Source organism: Haliaeetus leucocephalus, unplaced genomic scaffold (genome assembly GCF_000737465.1).
Source record: "Haliaeetus leucocephalus isolate CR32 unplaced genomic scaffold, Haliaeetus_leucocephalus-4.0 Scaffold678, whole genome shotgun sequence".
Lineage (NCBI taxonomy): Eukaryota > Metazoa > Chordata > Aves > Accipitriformes > Accipitridae > Haliaeetus > Haliaeetus leucocephalus.
In genome coordinates, this window is record NW_010973114.1 from 114,732 (window position 1) to 136,983 (window position 22,252).

The following is a 22,252-nucleotide window of genomic DNA, read 5'->3' on the forward strand; positions in this document are numbered from 1 at the left end:
GTTATTGAAGCATTGCTGTAGAAAGGATGCTTTTACTTTCAAACGTTTCAACTTGTATGATTAATATGTATTAACATGAAATGATTTATACTTATTAAAATACTTGGATTATTCTTCAAAAATTCTGACAAAACCCTGTTACATTTGGTCAGCCCTGGCAGTCTGATGACAACTGCTCTGGCAGGCTGTGGTTGTACTGCAGGCTTTCAGTGTAAGCATATCTCTGCACAGTCTGATGGTGCTCCCACAGGAATTCTGCATGGAAATACATTTTAGGATTATAGCATTAATCCTCTTTTTTCCTGCAGCAGTGAACAGTGAATGTTTTTCCCAACTCTGTGCAAGCTCCTAGTCTATGTCTGCATGAAGGGTTTATAAGTTATGGAATGACCCAAGGAGTGTCTGGATGATGCTTTTAGTCATATGGTTTAGTTTTAGGTAATTCTGAGAGGAGCAGGGAGTTGGACTCGATGACCCTTATGGGCACCCTCCAACTCAAGATATTCTATGATTCTGTGACCCATGTTCTCCACAGAGGAGCAATTCATTAAAAAGCAGAGTCAGATTCCTAGGCTTGAGCAGGAAGACTCATTAACATCCTCAAGACCACCATGCTGTGCTGTGTGGACAATGGAAGTGGAGAAGAAGGCGCAAATAGTTTTCAGACTCAGTAAAAAGCACAGTCAGCTTACTATCTGAAAACAATGCTTGTTATTAAGATTGGAAATCCACATTAAATTAACTACAGGATTATTTTTGACTTGGATCATAAATGAAGGGCACATAGAAAGCTTAATTTTTCTCTCTAGCTCAAGATGGAGTCAGAGCAAGAGAACATGCTTAGCAACAATGAAAAGTCAGGTCTACATTTTTTTTTATGGGACAGGCACTAACTACATATGCTATGCTACATTGATGTTTTATGTAAAACCATATACAGTAGCTATTCACTAAGTGGGTTGCTCTTTTGTACACTGTATCAAACTATAAATGCACATCTTGCCCTGGTTCAGGATGCTAAACTGCCAAAGGTTAAGTTTCAGGTTTAATAGCCTCTAAATTAGTCCTTCTGACAAGTGAATAATTTCCCATTCATTTCTGTGATGTGCAGGGTGTAAGCATTGTGAAGTCTCTGGACAAAGGAGAATGCATAGCTCATATCCATATTTTAGTTTATTACAGGCTCCAGAGCACGATCATTGAACCTCATCTCAAAACCTGGCTGAAATTCAATAGCCATGTGGCAATGTGAAACAGAGCGGTCACTGACTTGGCAAATGAAGGGTGACAGCCTGGCTGCTGCCGTGGCAGCCTCAGAGGGCTCCCTGGGATGCTCAGGTCAGAGCAGCCTTGGCCATCTGGTGTGAAGCACAGCCCTGAAGGGCTGTGGTGGGTTGACCCTGGCTGGATGCCAGGTGCCCACCAAAGCCACTCAATCACTCCCCTCCTCAGCTGGACAGGGGAGAGAAAATATAACAAAGGGCTAGTGGTTTGAGATGAGGACAGGGAGAGATCCCTCAACCAATTACCATCACGGGCAAAACAGACTTGACTGAGGGAAAATTAATTTATTGCCAATCAACCAGAGTAGGGTAATGAGAAATAAAATCAAATCTTAAAACACCTTCCCCCCCAATCTCTGCCTTCTTCCTGGGCATAGCTTTGCTCCTGAATTCTGTACCTACCCCCCCCAGTGGCACAGGGGGACGGGGAATGGGGGTTGGGGTCAGTTCATCACATGTTGTCTCTGCTGCTCTTTCCTCCGCAGGGGGAGGATTCCTTACTCTTCCGCTGCTCCAGCGTGGGGTCCCTCCCACGGGAGACAGTTCTCCATGAACTTCCACAATGTGGGTCCTTCCCACGGGCTGCAGTCCTTCAGGCACAGACTGCTCCAGCATGGGCTCCTCTCTCCACAGGGCCACAGGTCCTGCCAGGAGCCTGCTCCAGCGCGGGCTTCCCATGGGGTCACAGCCTCCTTTGGGCATCCCCCTGCTCTGGCGTGGGGTCTTCCCTGGGCTGCAGGTGGATATCTGCTCCACTGTGGACCTCCCTGGGCTGCAGGGGGACAGCCTGCCTCACCATGGTCTTCCCCACAGGCTGCAGGGGAATCTCTGCTCTGGCACCTGGAGCACCTCCTCGCCCTCCTTCTTCACTGACCTTGGGGTCTGCAGGGTTGTTTCTCTCACATCTTTTCACTCCTCTCTCCGCTGCAGTTTCAGTCAGCAGCTTTCCCCCCTTCTTAAATCTATTCTCCTAGAGGTGCTACCACCATCACTGATGGGCTTGGCCTTGGCCAGCAGCAGGTCTGTCTTAGAGCCGGCTGGCATTGGCTCTATCGGACATAGGGGAAGATTCTCACAGAAGCCACCCCTGTAGCCCCCCTGCTACCAAAACCTTGTCATGTAAACCCAGTACAGGGGTGAGGCTGGATCCCTGCTTGGGGACCTCAGCTGCCCAATGCCGCAGCTCTGGGCCGCGCCGGGTGAGAGGGAGCAGCAGTCTGAAGCAGCAGCGAGGCTGCCTGGGACGTGCTAAATGCTCTGACGGACTGAGAGCAGCCAGGGCCGTGCACTGCTTGCCGCGTGCCGTGTACAGGTTGCAGCCCAGATGAATTTGTCTCACATCAGTGTAGCAAGAAGCAATACCTGGGGAGTGTGGGCAATGCGCAGCCGCTGCAGCGTAGGCTCAGGTCTGGCCATGACCAGCTGAGTCAGCTCTGGTCAAGGCTGGCCAGTGTCATGACTGGTGAGTGCAGAAGAGACGGTGAGGTCCCCACCAACCTCAAACACTCTGCATCGGATTAAACCTTAGATGCAAGCATGGAAGGCCTCAGTGCCGTGGTGCGTTACTGGAGAGCGTGGGAAGGGGAAGGGGCACTGTGGAGACGCCGGGGCCTGGGACGGCGGGTGAGAAGTATGCACCCTTTGCTGCCAGTGCCCACTCTGCAGAGGGGTGGGAGCAGTGGGCTACAGCACCTTGTCTTAGCTCCACGGGAGCTCCTGGCACAGAGCTCAGAGCACCGTTCTCATTGGGAATGGACTCATGGCCCCGTCTCTCGCAGGCCTGCACGTGGCGGGGAGACAGCAGCTGTCCCGTCACCCCTTGCCTGCTGCCCTATTAGCTTAGTTCATGCAGCAGTGAAAGGAATGAGAGCTCAGGCAGCATCCAGCACATAGGACATGCAGATGCCAGCTCTCTTGAATACAGATCTTTTACCTCCAGTCCGTACCAAAATGTAGCTGCTCACATCCCACAGAGCTCACTTTGAATTTTAGAATCCAGTTGCTTGTCTGAATATTTCTTTAGCCAGAGAAATATTTCAGGCTCTCAGATAAATGCATTCCCTCAGTTTTTTATTTATGCTTCTGCATAGCATCAGATTCTGTATTTATTTATTGTATTCATTATTACAGTAGCCATTGGCCTTTTGCTTGAAAATAAAGTGTAACCTTAAAAAAGACTTGAAAACAGAGTGGCTCTCTGTTTATAACTCTGTTATTTATAACTCTACAAACATGCCAGCACCACGATCTGACATTACTGCTGCTCATGGGCAAAACCTGAGTTCACCACGCAGAAGCCTTCTGAAGTGCAACAGCCTTTCTCGGTGCTGCATATAAAATCTCTGCTAAATCCCACCACGTCTTGCAGCCACAGTGCAAATTTGGAAAGTTTAGTGACAGGACATTGCATAGATAAGAAACAGCAGCAACTGAATGCAGAATGATAGGACTCCTAGTCACAGACTTCAAAGTAAATTTCTTGAGCACACTTGAGTTTAGGGGAGTCTGCAGTTACACCTTAGCAAAATTAATGCAGAAGAAACAGTAAAGAGTCAGAATTTAAAAGGGAACAAGAACTCCACAACAATAAAACTAAAACATAATAATTTTTAAAAGGAAAAAAACCCCCCAAAACAACAAAAAAATCCAACCTAGAAGCCCACATGGAAACACAAAGCAGAGTTTATCCTGAACATATGACCTAAATCCTGTCTGGTGTATATACTTCATCTTGCAGAATCCTTTTATTTTAGCAAATACAGCAGGGATGTTCTTAATGAATAAGAACAAGCATTTCCATTTCTGGTCTAAATTTCAGTTGTTACTGAAACTTTCACTCTCTGTTTTTCATCCCAATGATTTGTTCACATTTTTCGTTCTATCTTTTGAGAATTGAAAAAAGAATGGCATCAAATACACTTAACACCTTACAAAAAGAATAATTCTGGACTTACTTTGAGAAATCTTTAAGTGGTTGGAAAATTTTAAATGCAACCAGCCTTCAGTGTGTCACTGTCCCCTGCTTTGATCCCAAGAGAGATGACTTCTGTGTTACTGAGCCAAAGGTCCTTTATTGCATAAATCCTCTTTCATTCTCACAGGAACGGCAATCCGATAAAGAAGCATCTTATCTCTGTTTACATAGCTACTGCTGAGGAGTAGTAGCAAAAAACTGGCATTGAGGCTTCAAAAGACCCAGTCCATCTGATAATTTTAACAACATCTTTGCTATCATATTATTCTTTGCAGAGTGTTCACAAGGCAGTCTTCGCCTCCCATTTAGAAATATGGTCTCACCTTTGAGCTAATATTACTGTCCTGGTTTTGGCTGGGGTAGAGTTAATCGTTGTCCTAGTAGTTGGTATAGTGTTACTTTTTGAGTTCAGTATGAGAAGAATGTTGATAACACACTGATGTTTTCAGTTGTTGCTAAGTAGTGTCTATACCAAGTAAAGGATTTTTCAGCTTCTTATGCCCAGCCAGCAAGAAGGCTGGAGGGGCACAAGAAGTTGGGAGGGGACACAGCTGGAACAGCTGACCTAAACTAGCCAAAGGGATATTCCATACCATGTGACATCATGTCTAGTATATAAACCAGGGGGAGTGGGGCTGGGAGGAATCACTGCTTCAGGAACTAACTGGGTGTCAGTTGACGAGTGATGAGCAATTGCACTGTGCATCACCTGTTTTGTATATTCCAATCCTTTTATTATTATTGTCATTTTAAGATTATTATTATTATCATTATTAGTTTCTTCCCTTCTGTTCTATTAAACTGCTCTTATCTCAACCCATGACTTTTACACACACCACCGCCCCGCCCCCAGCTTCTCTCCCCCATCCTATTGGGGGGGCGGGGAGTGAGTGAGCAGCTGCATGGTACTTAGTTGCTGGCTGGGGTTAAACCACGACGATTACATATAAACTTCCTTACATCTAAACTGCAGGTCTCCTGGCAGTGTTCTGACTCATGTCCACATTAAAAAAATCAGAATATTCCATGACAAAAATTGTTCTTCTTATTATTATTTTAATCAGACTGGAAAGGAGATTGTACAACTCAGTTCATGCAAATAGTCCCACTGAGGTCAGTTAGGAAAACCATACTGAATCAGGGTGGGTTCTTGAATGCCTAATTAGACAAACAAGTTAACATTTCAATCATGAGTGCTTAATATAGAGAGAAAATATGGAAAACAGCACTTGGCCAGCTAAGTTTTGAAACACTACCTGACTCAGACTGCTTTTCAGCCTCTTTGTACATTTCAAGCATATATTTTTTAATGAGTTAAAATCATCTGTTTGGTTCTTCAAACAAGAGAAAATTCTGTATTTGTTAAAAATAGATCTTCACCTCAGTTTTATTAATTAGGAAAATCATAATCCATGATAAAATTTTTGAATACTTTCTTCTTACATTGAAAACATAATAATGAAACCAGAGGAAATTCAAAAGGGATATATTCAGGCATTATGAGTTCCTTATTGTTTTTTCTGTACCTTCAAGGCTTCACATTGTCCATGTACAAAGAGTCACTTGGATGTAAATCTTGATCAGGGAGTCTAAGCAACCAATTATATCAGGAACAGTTTACAAAATTACATCCTTAGAAAGGATTGCCTGGCTCAAAAATCTTTACAGTTCTATCAACTGTGTGCAAGTACACTTTAGTTGATCTCTTAAGGGCTTGGTGAAAGAAGTGTTCAACAGTTATTGGAAAAACAGAAAAAGACACAGGTAAATAAACTTGAAGTGTCAAATAGATATGAAAGAGCTCATTCTTACCATGTTGCTTTTGACTAAAGTGCACAGAAACCTTGCCATGCAACTCTGAAGCCTCATAAAGAAGGTGTTCTTTGGAGCACAAAGACAGCTGGAGCTTGCAGAAAGCAGGAAAAATTATTAAATAAGGGCACATCCTAAAACTTTCAGGCTAAACTATTTACAACCCATCTTTATGGTTTGATTTTATTTTTCCTGTCTGTCTTCTTCTTCTGCAACCCAAAACAGATGATAGAGCTGTACTTTGCCACTTAGATTGTGCACCCTGACAGGAGGGCAGAGTAGTGTTTGTTTCTGTGTGTTCACCCAAAGAACTTGGGTGTCTGACACCCAGCTGTGGGACACTCATCCAGCACAGGCATCCTCCAGAAGAACCCCTTCACTGCAAGAGGTCCTTGTCACCTGGCTAAGGGCACCAGCCCAGCAGAGAGCTGTCACTCCAGGAGTAATTGTGATGTATCACTGGTTTGGAGAGGAGTTTTACCTTAGGTTTGGGACACGAGACTTCAGGGCTTGCATTGTATTGTACAGAGGATTGTACTGTCCAGTGAAACTGCAGATTTTCACCAAAAAAAGAGAATGTGTGAATTCATCAAACTGATGTATTTTGTAGGAATGATTTTAGAAACAAATAATAGACAGGCCAGGCAATTTGGATGTAATGTCTTTCCATATTTCTTTATCCAGCATCTTTCTGCTGAACAAACCCGCTTATTTATTTAATAAGTTCCCTGGTAACTTTGAGGAGTAAAAATTCATAGCTGCACTAAATGACTGCATCAAAACAAATGTGAAGAATGATAGAAAACAAATACTACCTCCCTGCTCCCAAACAATGAGCCCCCACTGCTCCAAACACGTCTGCGAGAGCACGACACATTAGGGTGGGCTGTAGCTGCTGAACCCGTGGCCCGGCGTGGCGGGTCCCAACACCACTGCCCAAACCCACCAACAGCTCCCTGGGGAGTTTGCTGTGCCCTCCCAGCCCCCAGCAGGCACATGGAGGGGAGCAGCCCACAGGCTCTCCGGGAGGCAGAGGGAAGCCTGCTCGATGTCCAACCCAGGAGAACCAGGTCTGGCTGTGGACTGCCACAGGGAGACACCCCGTGCATGATGTCCCTCCACCCCCCAGTTTGTGCCACTGTGATGCCAACGAGATCGCCCCATGGGAAGCAGCAGGCAGTGCCTCCCCGCTTATTGTTTGCGAGCTCTGGGGGTCCCAAGGAATAAACATTGGCAATTTTCCTAATTAGGGGATTTCTTATCCACTTTCTCTTCATCTGCTTTCTGGGCACTTATTTACCAGGCCTGTCACACAGCCTGTGCGGGACAGGGATGGGAACCAAGTGACTCAGGGGACTTCGTGTCCCCACTGTGGCTGACTAGTCGGGGGACATCCCTTCAAACACTGCACTCCTATTTCACTGCCTGTTTGACAAGGATGGATATGCCTGTTCCTCGGAAATAACTGGGGTTGGAACTGATTGCTAAATAGGATTGTTTTTTCTGAGAAAGGCACCTTTTCATTGCTAGGTTGTTGTTATTACAGAGTTTTTAAGAGTGCACATTCATTTTTCATGAGTGTTGCAAAGTGCTAGATGTGTGATTCTCCAGACAAAGGTAGCTTTCTGCAGCTGGGAAGTGTATCTTTTACTATAGGCTGAAAAAGTGAATACTATCCAAAGAAACTTGGGCTGCCAAAATGAAATCACATGTAATGCAAAGACATGCTGCTTGGAGCCTGTCAAAACCCATTTGCTGTTTTGGGTGGCATTCAACTGCCAGCAGTAAGAATTTGATGGGCCTTTATTTCATACCTTCAGAGAGCTTTAAACAGCTCAAAAGCCTAACTGAGGAAAACACTGAGGAGAAAAAAATAAACTAGTGTGAGTGCAAGTAAGAAAGGAACAAATGCCTGGGCAGTAGGCTTCTCTGAAGCTCTATGATCACCAGAGAATAACAGTGGATGTGCTTTGAACATACTTTTTTCCAGTTCCCATTACATTCAGTAATACTTACCTTATAACTCTTTGTCATAGGACAAAGTAATTACTGTGGTAGAGCAACTGCATGTGGATTCTTCTACTGATGTGACTGAAATTACAATGACTGTAAGAAGTTAGCACTGATCATTGGTGTTGTCCAGTTATGCTTCTCACTGAATCAGTCATGTGTGGAGTCTTTAATTGTGCTATATAATTTTCCAACCACAAGTGACAAGAAAGAAAAGCATATATTCCTTTATTACAAGATTTTTTGTAACAGAGGTAAATTTGGTTTGCAGTTTCACCTTTTTTAGTAGGAAAGCCCTTTTTACAGAAAATTTCTTAAGCACCTTTGATGTGCCAGCATGACCTACTTGTCAGCTGAAGAAGTGGCCTGCATTTCACAGATAGAGCTACTTACCTTTATAAATTTTCTTTGCTATTTTGTGGTGGGTTTTTGGATTGTTTTGTTTTGTTTTAATTTCTGTAACTTTTCATTTTACCCTTGCTCCTAAATCTCATTTATAAGCAGAATGCTTCCAGCTGAATTAATCATCAAACAGCCATGCTTTTTTTTGGCAATAGCCAGCTGGGCCAGGCTCTGTCTAGCCCATACATGTATTAGAGATAACAGATTTCCAGCTCTTCCCCCCACTGTGAAACTCAGCAGCAGAAGTCACAAGCAAGTGTGGAAGGAGCTGAGACTCATCAGTGTAGAGAGTGCGCTCTTTTCCCCTTGCTTTGAGGCTGGCTCTGCTCCTTGTTTTAGGGGTGATGCTGCCAGAACAAGATTTGCTTTCCTCTTGTGCTCTTGATCTCCTGGGCATCAACAGGCTCCATTGTGTCCACTGCGTCATCTGGGTCCTGGCCAACTGTGTCCAAAGCCACCAGATTCAGCGGGGTGTCCCAGTGTAGAGGAGTAGCAGCTGAAGGGCTACAGCTCAGGACGTGTTGAAGAAGCTGTTAGTGTAGCCCTGCTCAGCACAGCAAGGGCTGGGATCTGATGCAGAAGGGTGATAGAGATGTCTGAGGTGGGACTTACACATAGCTTCCTCCAGCCAAAATCAGAGTCTGGGAAGCCCTTACTCAGTTGCTGATAAATCCTGGGGTCTTAAAACACACAGGTATTTTTTTCTTGCAATATGACAGTCCTTGGGTACCTAAACCCTTTTGGAAGGTCCAGCAGCATCATTGACAGACCCAGGGCACACCTGCAGGGAGGCTGACTGAAACGCCACTGTGAGGTTTAATGCTATGGCATTTGTCCCTGAAGTCTTCACTTGTCAGCTCTAGAGTAGCTGAAAAAGTACAATTCTGCAGATGCGATATTGGGCAGCTCATGAAGGAACTGTGACATTTTCCACCACCTAGAGCTGCAGGCCTTTTGCTGTGACAGTAGCTGTGATGGCTCCCTTCTTTTCTGCTAAATGTGTTAATCATGTTGTATTGCCATGGCAATTGCATGCTAATAATGCTGGGGTATTGCACAATTACGGGACTCCTCTTAATGTTGGAGGCATATTCATAAATAACTCTACAAGTACTTTAAAAACAAAAGGTTTTGTAGCTCTGATATCAAATGAATCTGAAATGACTATTTTCAAGTTAAACAATTATGCTATTTGAAAAACGTGTATGATGTCCTCCACACAATTTTCTAACATACGTCAGAGGTATTTTAGTTAGTAAAGCACCAACATAGAGAAAGCTTTTTGTTGCAAAGTATGCTTTTTTAAGAAAAAAAATATTTTCATACTAACCATGTCACTATACATACACTCATGCATATACAATTTCATGTGTAGCAGGTCTTCTATCTCAGAAAGCATATATTGAGCTGAAAAGCTTCATAGAAAGGCAACAAATACAATCAAATATCTGTAATGGCTTCTGCATAAAAACCAAAGTAACAGGCCGAGAATCATCAGTCTGGAAAGGGATGCCATAGGAAGGATGTGATTTCATGGATGGAGAAATTTATATGAATGAGCTATTCCCTGTCTTCTACAGTGCAAAACTCAGAACTGCCACAGAAATCTAGTTGGAGCCAGTTCCAAGCAAACAAAAGGCAGTTCTTTGCAGCGTGGTGTACAGATGGGCACTTGCCCCCAAGGATATTTGCCTGGGAGCAAAAGGGAGACTGGACAAGTAATTGGAGATATTCACTGTGGCTTATAGTCTCCTCCAAGCCTCCTCAGGTGGAAGCTGAGAAGACACAAGTGGGAGACATTGTCTCTGCCTGCACAGTTTTTACTCTACATGATGTGTCCATGTATGGCCGCAGCTGCTGTCAGAAACACCCTGCCAGGAGAAGCAGGAGCAGGGCTGTCCAATTCAAGGGTAAGAGCCACAGGTGACCCTGGTGCAGGAGTCGCTCACCATCCCAGGTGCAGTCACACACGGTTCAAACACAGTGGGTAGAGCTGGGTGCTGGTGGCAGGGTTGATAAACAGCCCCAGACATGGCAAGCAGCAACCCAGGTCCAGGGTCTATCCAGGGAGCCCAGCCAAGGAGCAAAAGGAAACCAGACTAGAGGCAGGACTGGAGCTGAGGCTATGCTGTGGTTCCAGAGTCCATCCAGGAGGCAGGGCCAGAGACAGGACTGAATTCAGATACACTCACAGCAGAGCTCAGGCAAGATCTGGGTTCCCCACATCTGAGCTGAAATGGGGCTCTTGTGGCACGGGCAGACCCTGTGCTCATGCTGAGGCTTGTCAGGGCAAGTAAGTTCTATTGGTGTACTCAGGGCCCTAACATACAGGTTCTTTAAAGGCTTCACATCCAGATTTTCCTTGCAGGGACTCAGTGCAGAGCACATCCAATCTAAATGAAGAACTCTGTCTTTATCTTCATGCTGCTCCTGAGGATCACGCCTGTGTTGCATCTGTGGCAAAACATTGCTTTGCTTGTGAAGGGCTATGGTTAACAGCTGCTTCAGAGGAAGCATTCACATTAGAAACGCAAAGCTTCTGCTAAGGTGTGGAGTCCACTACAAAATGATCTATACTTTTTGCCTGGCTCTAGTCATTAGTAGCAGAAATAATCAGATAAGCCATTTACTAACAGTTAGTTTCAACTTTGGCAATAACCACCATAGAAAGAAACATTTCTGAAATGGTGGTTTCAACCTTCCTAAAAGCTCTTCATTGCCTCACAGAAGAGTTGAGCTGATAGGAGTTTGCAGCTATTCTATCCAACTGCATTAGCCTGTCCATAGCACAAAGAACTGCACTATAAAATGCTTGTATTTTTCTAACTTTTTTATGATTTAATCCTAAGGTTGGGGTTTTTTTTTTCTTGTTCCCCCCCCCCCTTTTTTTTTTCTTTCTTTGGTTCATGTGTTTGGTAGTGTGTTTATTTGTTTTCAGTGAAAACAGCTGGCAAAGTAAAGAGAACATTCTGGGAAATACCTGGGAAGAGTGAGGAGTACTGTCAATACTATCTCAAGTATAGCAGGTGGAGAAAGCAATGCCATCATCCCTTTTTGCCAGTCTCTTCAAGGTTTCTTTTTTACCAGAAAAATGAAAGTATGGTCACATGTTGGAACCTGGTCAACACTTAATCTTGGCATGGATGTTAGCAAAGCTCCCTGCTTCTTCAAGCATCTTAATGCATATGGCTTGTGAACCTGTGCACACAAAACCAATAAGCAGAAAATGGTGTTCCTCTTGTCAAAATCCTACCTAAACTATTACTCTGAAATTCCAAGTTTAGGGACTTTCAGATTTTTCTGAAATTTTCAGGTTTTTCTGGATATTTTCAGATGAAACTACAGTAGCATAAAGTGTATTATACAATTCTGCTTTGAAGCTTCAATTAACCAGCCTACTAGATATTAATGACAGTTCACATTTTCCTGCTTCATATTGCTCCTAATCAATTCGAAAAACAGATTACTAGGGAAGACTGAATTAAACTATATGTGACATTGATTCCATTTTTCTTTTATGTTTAATGATACAAAGCTGCTAACTACATTGTAGTTATTAGTGATGGATTTTCAAGAAAGCAAAGCTGTTCCAGATTTTTAAAAAAAACAAATGAATGGGAGGATATTTAGTGGGATTTTTTCCTTGCATGTTTAGGTACTGCCTAGGAATCTGGAGAGGCATAGAATAAGATGACAAAGATAAGCTTCTTAGTGTCAAACATTTTTTTTTCTGATTATTGTTGAGATGCAATGCCAGTTTTGAAGAAAGGGTGTGCATGCAGGGAACTTGTCTCTAAGAGCCAGAGAACAGAAACATGGCACAAACATCTCATGAGGTGTTTTTCAGGCATCACTCCAACTCTGAGCCTGCAAAAAGGGTGCTCACAAACAGTAGGTCTTGCCAGAAACCTTCACCTCTTAGACAAATGTTCACTGCTTGTGCTTACTGTCACTCAAACCCCCAAATTATACATTGATGGTCTGTTTAGAGCATGACTGTCACTTTCATTAAGAATAAAATGAAGAATCTATCTTGCTAGAAGAAAATAGAAGGGGTTGGATATTTACTCTCTTTAGCTAGAGTCACAAGTGATTATCATGTCTCTTTATAAAAAGCTTTAGAAATTGTGATATATTGATAAGTAGTAGACTGTTGCTCAGGAGAGAAGTGAAATTCTGGAATGATCCATTAAGTGATGCAGTTAGGATAGGAAATCTTAACTGTATAAAGACAGAGGCTAATAAGTACTCTGTGGATAAGACAAGGATTATCCTTTTGCCTTGAAAATTAAAGTTCAAGAGATAAGGTTTGAGGCTTTAATTTGTTGCTATATCAAGGAGTTGAAAAGGAACTGATTCCATACGCTGTTGTTCAAACACCTAATGTTAAATGTAGTTCATCAGTCCTTTGATTCAGCTATTACACTGATCATCTTCAGGCACTGTAAATGATTCCTTTGCATAACCTTTTCCCAGTTTATATTGTCTTTTTTTCCACATTTCCCTGCTACAGTGGAGACTACAAGAAGTAGCTTGGCGCTTCCGCTACTTCTGAGAAATTTCTCAAATGCCAGCTGAGTCCAAATTGTTCACACATTTGTGGTTTAAGTCACCAGGTGCTGAGACAGAAAATAACTTTCTGTCAAGACAGATTGATGGGATGACTATTTTGAACACTACCTAGTACAAATAAAAGCTTTTCAGCACTGGTAAAGTCCTTCATCTCTCTGGTGTTCCACTACAGCTTTTAGTATGTAGGTATTAGTGAAAAAGATTCTCTTTCAGGGCAGATCAAATACTCAAATCCCTTAACATTTATTATTTACATTTTACATATTCCACTCAAAGTTTCCAGGTAAAATTTGGTCATATTTTTCAGCTCTAAGATCTATGTTTTTTCCTAAGTGTATTTTTCATTTACCATGGATTTCTACATCTTTACTTTTCATAATACAATCTGGAATTCTCATGGGGTATTCCACTACTTTTTAACAGGCAAGAAAAACTGTAACAATGTAAACATGAGTAGGCTTTTAATATACTTGGACTATAAACAACAGTGCTTTGAATGCAACTTTTCTTACAAAAAAATGTCCTCATTTGTCTTTCCTACCTGGATGGCTCCAGTTGAGAGTGACCTAATCTATCAACTCATTGGAAATATAGAATATAGAGAATTTTCTCTGACGGTGTCATTCTCACATCAGAAAAAACTAACATCTCAGTTCTGAAAGAAATACTGCCAGTATTGCCATTTTTTTAATTGTGATGAGAAATCTCATGATATTCTTTTCTTCTTAAAACCCAGCTTCTGGAGAAGAGGTCTCATAATCAGTTGTCCTTTTATTTCACTTGTTAAATCTTAAGACGTCAAAGAATACCATAGTTTCACTTGTTAAATTATATAATTATTTAAAACATTTCTGATTTTATTTATGCATATGTCTTCATAAAGTGTGAATTTAATTTGTGATTTAACAATCAAAGGCTGATTGTACTTTATAGTTTAGATTTTTCTTTTTAATGATTGCTCAGAAAAATTGTTCATTCTGACACTTTGTTGCAGTGTAATGCATTATGTATTTTTCATAGATAAGCCAAGTTTAGTTTTAGTGGGGTTTTCTAAAGGTGTTCTTCCAAAATATCCTTTTTCTGGTAGTAGTTGCTATGAATAATGCTGTTGAATAATAATTTTTTGCTACCACAGGAAGTGCACTTTCTACAGCTTTTTGCTATAAGCACTTTGTCTAAGTTCTTATAATTTTATTTGGTTCTTTTAATTAAAGTCAATGTCTGCTTTGGAGCACTGTTTATAGACTTGGACATGACTGAATGTTCAATTCCCAGCTCCTGCCCTAATTCATGAGGAAATGTTTGAATTTGTGCATCCTCTGATGATCAGAGCCTGTTCTTGGACGCCTTCTCTACATTGCAGAAACTCCAATGGAGTCAGCAGACATAGCAGAGATCTGCTTTCAGATAAATGGGATGAGAATCTGTTGTCAGAAGCCATTTCCTATGTCGGCTCCTGACCTCCTTCATTCTGTGAAAATACCCATCAGCCTTATGAATCCAGAAAACCTTCCGAGAAATGTAGGGAAAAGGGAGTTAGTTTTTTATCCGTAGTTCTTCAGGGTTTAACTAAGCTGCATGGCCTGACGCCTTCCTACCAGGGTTTCTGAACATCTCTGCTGACAGCCACGGTGCTGAGAACTGCCAAAGTCTGACCTCAGGCTGGGAATGGTGGGAGCAAGGTGGGTGCCAGGCTCAACCGTAGCAGAAACGGGCCCTTCCTCCACAGCCCCTCTCCACTGGGGAGACAGCATGACTTTAGCTAGAGATATTAGGACACTGTTTTCTCTGCTTGGAGAGATGCTAGGGTGTCTTTAAAGGATGCTTTGAGCGTGCAGATTAAAATTCTAACAGCTCTTGGCCAGGTGATGGTCAGTGACACAGGCAAACCTCAAAGTGGAGGGGTGGCAGGAGGCACTAGAAATCAGCTGCAATTCACATGGATTCTACTGTAGCGGCCAGTCCTCAAATCAGCAGACTTTTGCTCTCTCTTGCAATCTCTTCCCTTTCACAGACAGTTCTTCCCTGGACAGAATAAGCCCAGTGGATTATTATTTTGAATACAATATGCAGGTGGATTTCCCCAGAGTCTCTTGTGCTGCAGCAAACACAACCACATGCCTTAGAATAACTGCTATCCTGATGCAGGGTGGTTCTCAAGTTGGCCCAGCCTTGGTCATGAAATACACAGATCAGCTTTGGCTGGCATTTAAGGATCCATCTTCTGTGGTATAAAAATGGCAGTAGTGAAGGAATTAAAAATGAAAGCTCCATCTGTGAAAGTCAGGTGAACCACTTTGCACATTGAGCTTTGCTGAGCCAAAGAAGATGCTGTCTTCATTATTATTGCTGCATTGCTGTCTTCAGTAACTGATTCAGCTAGAAGAGCCTTTCCTTTCATGACAGCTGTTTCAAATCCTGGAAGATGAGGAAAGTGCAACAATAAAAATAGCCTACTTCTTCTGACAGTTCGCAGAAGTTTGCACATTTCCACAGGCAACTTCCCTTGTGCAGACCACACACTGTTTGATCATCTGTCACAGGGTCACTTGCCTGCTGTAGTGACCTTCAAGTGCTCTAGGCACCCATCAAGATCATACTTGTTGTTAGCAAAATATAAAATTGATTACAATTAACTGAGATAAATAATTTGAAATGGAAATGTAATTGAGATGAGAAGATGAAGAAATGAATATTGAATCTAATGAGGTAAGTTAAAATACTTCAAATTAAGATTACTTTGATTCCTTGTACTAATTGCCAAAGTTTAAATATGCAATAGGGTTGGAATTTAGGAAGACAATGTTGGCATCCTTGAGACATCCTTTAGTGGTTGTATTCCAGCAGCCAGACAGTGACACTCCATACAAGACATCTGAGCCTCCACAGCTTCATTCAGGTGGAAACTCTGAAGTACTGAAAAGATCAGTCCCAAAATTTTCCCTGACTTCCACTGGTCTAGAAATGTCACTATTCATATTTTAGTAACAACAGAGAAACACCTGGCAAACTTGTGCTTCTAATTGTATGCAGAAATATTTTCTTCTCAGCTAAAAACTAGTAAGAACAAGAAAACTGTATTCTGTATACCCCTTTCCATAACCCCTAAAGATTACTTATGTAGGAAAGGAATATTTATGCAGAGATATTTTTAAAGCCACTATATGTAATTTTGCTTTCAGTAAAAGATATTTGAGGTGGTTTAACCAGTTTTCTGAGTCTTTGTCTTTCTTTTAGCAAAGTCAACCAAAAAACTCTCCTGATTTCAACTTCCACATACAGTCATAAACAGCTTTATAGGCAGGTGATGCACAGCCGATGCCTCCTCATGGCAATAGAGGAAGGCACAGCCCATCAGAGGACTTGGCACAGAAGTTTTAGCCAGTTAGGAGCAGCATGAGGAGAGGCTGATGCCCAGACATCTCTGGTCCTCCTGAGCTCCAGCACATGGCAAAGTGCAGTGGGTCCCCAGGGGGCAAACAGACTATAGTCTCAGTCTGTAGAAGAGGAACATGGGTGCTTGCCCCAAGATACCCCTAACTCCAGCTGCCCATCACATGGGGGCTTGCTGAAAATGTGAAAGGGTCATAAGAGTGTGATCTGAGACCAGCAAATGACAATTTAAATATCACCATTGTCAAGTGTTTAATCACTCAGTAAACTCTGCTCATGCTTTATGTTTATCTTTATGTTGATGTTTATCTTTAAAGACCCACTCGAGCTGAGTTGAATCAAACCTCTGGGTTGGTTCATGGACTGAAGCATGCAGAGCACCAGAACTTGTCAGGTGCTCTGGAAGAAGCTTGTCACCTTCCAAAATGGGAGGATATTTCTCAATTATTATCAGAGACACCTCTTGGCCTTGTAGCAGCAGAGTCAATGCTAAACTTTGTAGCCTCAGGGTTGAGCCACTGGGACTTAGCTACCTTTACCACAGGTAAGGGAGGAGCTAGCTAATAGAAATATGGGAAGACAGCTTGTTTTCTTTACTTTAATTGCCCCTTCATGATGAAGACAGTGGCTGCTTCAGTTGAAAGAGTTCTCACAGAGATTGAGGACTATTTACATAGTTTAATTCCTACACAAAAAAACTATCTGATTGTACTGTGTCTTACCTGTATTTTGTACAGATGCAGCAGATTTTTTTCCTTTTCTGATGTATTCATGGTTCAGATAGGATTTCTCACATCATTCCTGTTCTCCAATCCCCCAAGGGACTGGAACAGGCATCTTGAATCAGATTCATCTCATTGCACACAACTTCATGATACAATCCTCTTTATAAGGACAAGGTAGAGGAAAAGCAGACTGTACTCACACACTGATGATAACCCTCAGTGTGTAGGACCTCCCTTGAACAGCACATGGTGAGGCTCTCGATGGACTGTGGCAGCCAAAAAACATTAAGGCAGAGAAATACCTTGAGGGCAGGCTATCACACACAGGCACATCACAGCCTGGCAAAAGGCAGTTTGCAGCAAGTCAGTCCGAGATCATCTGGCATGCCCTCAGCCTGCTGCACACAGCAAATCTCAGCTGTGTCCTCTGCTGGATGCTACTACTGCTGAGCCCTGCAGAAGTCTGTGGCACCTTGTGGGAGCCCCACAGCTGGGGCATGCCTGTGGCTGTGTGCATGCCCTCTGTCCTGCCCTGAGGAGTCATCCATGTGGGTGGGCACAGCCTCTGCTCCTCTGTGCCATTGCTGAGGCTGGGCCAGCTTGCTCTGGGGGGTGGCTGACAATGCTGCTGCCTCCAACAGAGCCAACTTCCATTCCGTTCTGTTCCATTCCGTCCTGTCCTGTCCTGTCCTGTCCCAGGCACCTTGCCTACACCCACTCCTGGTGGTCTCCACAGCTGTCTGTCTGAAATAACAATCCCCATTAATGCTAATTAGCACAAATTGGGCATAGAAGCCTTAGGCCCTCCAAAGGGTGGGCTCTGCTACCAAGGAATGGATGCAAGTACACCTACAGCTGTAGCAATGGCTCTATAACCTGCCACAACAGGGTTGCAATTTGCTATCCTTTTCATTCCCCAGTTCAGAATACAAATCAGCAATAAATTCATTCCTGTCTTCCCCATGGAGCATCTCTACCTCTTTTCCAGGTAGTGCAGTGCTTCTGCTGCTACTCATGGGCTGGTCCTTCTGCATGTGGGTTGTATCCAGCACAGCAGAGCCACTGAGCGCTAGAAACATTCCCTTGACTGCCTGCAGAGCTGGCAGCAACTACACAGTCTGAGCCTGATATTGTTGTTTGATTATTTTTTTAACCAAATTACAGACAACAGAAGAGATGCCTTGGGGATTTTCTGAGAAAATAGAAAATGTTTATGCTTTGGCTGACATTGTGAGGTCCTGCTTAAGAAAGATGTGATAGACTAATTGTGGGGAAATAGGTCCCTTGCACTATAATTTTGCAGTTCACTCCAGTATGATTTTTTGTTCGCATCACACACAATTCTGACTCAGAGATACATGGTGTTGTTCTACACACCTTTTTCCTTAACCTTTTACCCTTCTGTTCTACCTTGTTAGGAGGAAAGAAACTCCTTTGTGTATTTGAACTACTATAAAGTTTTTAGTTCGTTATGTTTCCTTTTTCCATTCCTAACCTAATACTCAAATGCCTTTTTTAAAAAAAAATTAAATTTATTAATTAACAAATTACTTTGATAGATTTGATGTAATCTTGTTATTTTCGCAAATAGCTACCCCAACAATTTGTAGTAAACATCTGCAGTCTAAAATCTGACTGGAGAAAATGATGGAAAACCATAGCAACTGTCCCAGGCTGGCAGCTATTTCTTTATAAATAGTAATTTTTCCATGGTACCTTAAGGACTTTTCTAGCTGCCTGAAGACTTTGGATTACAATAGCTGATACTTTTGTCATATCTTTCCCTCTGCAGATTCCCAGAGCTACCATGGGAAGCAGAGGCAAACAAGCATGCGGTGGAAATCAATAGCTGCTTAACCAAATGGCACAAAAGGCGGCTATTGAGCCCTTCTCCTGGTACTTTATTAAACAATTAAATGTTTGATTATCTTCAGTTCTTATGTGAAAAACCTCACAGCCCCACCAGGACAGCGTGTGGATCCAGGCGCTGCTGCTGCAGAAGGGCGGCCAGGGTCTGCTGGCTTGGGCAACGTGGGTGCCATGGGAGGTGCTCTCCATCTGCACCAGCCACAACCCCAGGGAATTCAAAGAAATTCAGGAACACTGCCCTAAAGCAAGGAAGAGCTCTCATAGGTGTAATGTCACAATAAAACCAGTTATTGCAGGTGAGACAGGTAGGTTCTGCATAACTGAAATGACTGATTGAGAAAGACAATCTACCTTATTTTCTCCTTTGACAGCTTATCACTGAAAATAGCTGACCCAGGGAAAGAGACTAACAAATAATCTAACAAGGTAAAGTGTTATGTTTGCCAAATACCATAAGCTATTCTAGGTCCATCAGTGTCCTGTTTGTGGAATTCTTTGCTTTCACTTTCTTGTATCACACAAGTAAAGTTAGCGAGGAGACTGTACTCCTGCTGCACAGCACAGACAGACCTGAGCTGGTGCTGTGCTGCCTTCGCTGGGCACAACCAGCTGCCAGCTGCCTCAGCGCAGAAGAGCAAAGTTTAGTTCAAGCTGAACAGAGTCTGTACTGCTGTATTCGGAGCCCTGATGTCTCCGGCTGGGTGTGAGGGTGGCATGGGTTGGCCCTGCAGTGGTAAGTGGGACGTCAGCAGTCCAGGTGTGCTCTCTGTGAGACAAGGGGGCTGTCTCCACAGTTGCCTGTTCTGATAAAAGCAGCTCAAATGACCTACTTGTCACCAGACAAACCTTGGTCTCAGCCTGGGCTAATGCGTTGTTATCAGGTTTACCTATTCTGAATTACATCCCTGTGGGAAATTCTGGATTCAGGACCACAGGCACTGTGATGCCATTGATGCACGTGGGACAGAGCAAGGCAGGGACACTGATGTCCCCATGGTGTGCAGACACTCTCCACCAGCCCTGGTGCACAGGGTCAGTCTCAGCTAGCTTTGAGCTGTGCTGATAATGACAACAACAACAACGACAAAGTTTAATCCCTGTATAGGCAGTAATGTACATCTAAGCGTATATCTCTTTTTGTATTTTCAATGTTACAATCATTCACAAATGCAACAGCCTGTAGGTGGATCCCACTGTTAATTTAGATTTTTAAAAAATTCTGCCTAATAGAAAGAATAACAAAGACTTCAATTTTGAAGTAAAAAAAGTAATTAATCTTTTACTAAACCATATGATGCTTCCAAAGCTTAAAAAATGCATTTAAAATTTTGTTTATTGCCATATTTAATCCTAAATTTCAAAGAAAGTGATATCATGACTCACACCTGCTTGTAACATCTAGCATTATTCCCAGAAAGACTAATCAACAGATTTGATGTAAAAGATTAATTACCATCCTCTCAGGAGACAGTTTGTTTACTAAACAATCAGCCATATGCAAATTACTGACTTAACATGCCATGTTTAACGGCTTCTTGAGGCAGTGTAACTCTTTGTTTATGTTTTCATACAATTACTTCAGCTAAGCAGTTTGCTTTTTAGGGAAGAGGTAGAAGTTGGAAGTGGTTAAACTTTCTCATTTGTCCAATGCACTGTAGGAGGAAACTTTCTGTGAAAGCAAATGGAGCTGGCCTGTGTCTTGACTTTTAGGATAAAGAGCTACAGCAACCCTTTTTTACCCTGTTTGCAATGAGCATTTTATTGTGCAGACATTATATAAATAAAGTCTGTGAATGAAATCACAGCTGGGGAAGCTGTGCTCAGTATGCACAAGGTGTATGCCAGTGTGAAAGGTCCAGGGGCGTGTTTTTTTTTCTACGCAAACCAAATATGTGCAAGCCAATAGAAGTGAAAGAGTATGAACTGGTGTGCACAGGCAGAGTTTTGGTTTTCTTGCTTCAACACCCAGCCTAAGTGGGTGACTGAATGATTATCAGTTGTTGAAGGGCGGATGGATTTAAGTTGTGGGTGTCTGGGAGTGGTGGAGCACTGTGTGCAGATGTTCTCCCAGAGTGATTTGCATGCCTGCCTGCTCTGCAACCATGCTGCCATGGCTTAGGGCAGGGACCATGGTCTGGGATGCTGGCTGCCAGCATGTGGAGGAGCCTGGTGCCCTCCTGAGCACCAGGATGACCTGTGGTGAAGAGCCTGTGAGAGCTTTGTGGGAGGCCATACAACCAGCAGGGCTGTGTGCTGGGTCTGAGCATCCAGTGCCAACCTTCAACCCTAACACACAGGAAGTTTCCCTGGGTTTTGTTGTGGTTCCAATGCCCTGGAGATATTTCCTGAACTGAAGCTGGAACACCAGCTTTAATGAATGCTAATAAAGCTTTCCTTCACGGCTACTCCCTTTCTGAACCCATTTGCTTTTTCCTTCCCTCTATCACATTGGTCTGGTTTGTCCCACTGTTCTGTTGCCTTTCTCCTGGCTGGCTTTCCTCCTGCTTGTCGCTTCCTTCCCAGCTGAGAGAAGTGCAGCACAGAGTCCCTTCTCTGCCCTGTGTGCAGGGAGCATGCAACATGGTGGGTCTTGGGTCCCAAGCCTGAGTATCTTTGGCTTGCAGAAACTCACATAAATAACCCTAAGTCAGTCACCTCAATGAATTTCAATAGCTCTAGAGAAATCAACCAGTAGCCAAGTTTTCAAGGAGGTGTTTGTAGAAAGAGGTTTTCACCTGTACATGTGTCCTGGTTTCAGCTGAGCTAAAGTAAATTGTCTTCCTAGTAGCGGGTATAGTGTTCTGTTTTGGGTTCAGTATGAGAAGAATGTTGATAACACACTGATGTTTTCAGCTGTTGCTAAGTAATGTTTAGACTTAAGTCAAGGATTTTTCAGCTTCTCATGCCCAGCCAGCAAGAAGGCTGGAGGGGCACAAGGAGTTGGGAGGGGACACAAGCCAGGGCAGCTGACCCAAACTGGCCAAAGGGGTATTCCATACCGTGTGACATCATGTCTAGTATATAAACTGAGGGGAGTGGGGCTGGGAGGAATCACTGCTCAGGAACTAACTGGGTGTCAGTCAGTGAGTGGTGAGAAGTAGCATTGTGCATCACTTGTATATTCCAATCCTTTTATTATTATTATCATTATTAGTTTCTTCCCTTCTGTTCTATTAAACTGTTCTTATCTCAAGTCACAACTTCCCCCCCCC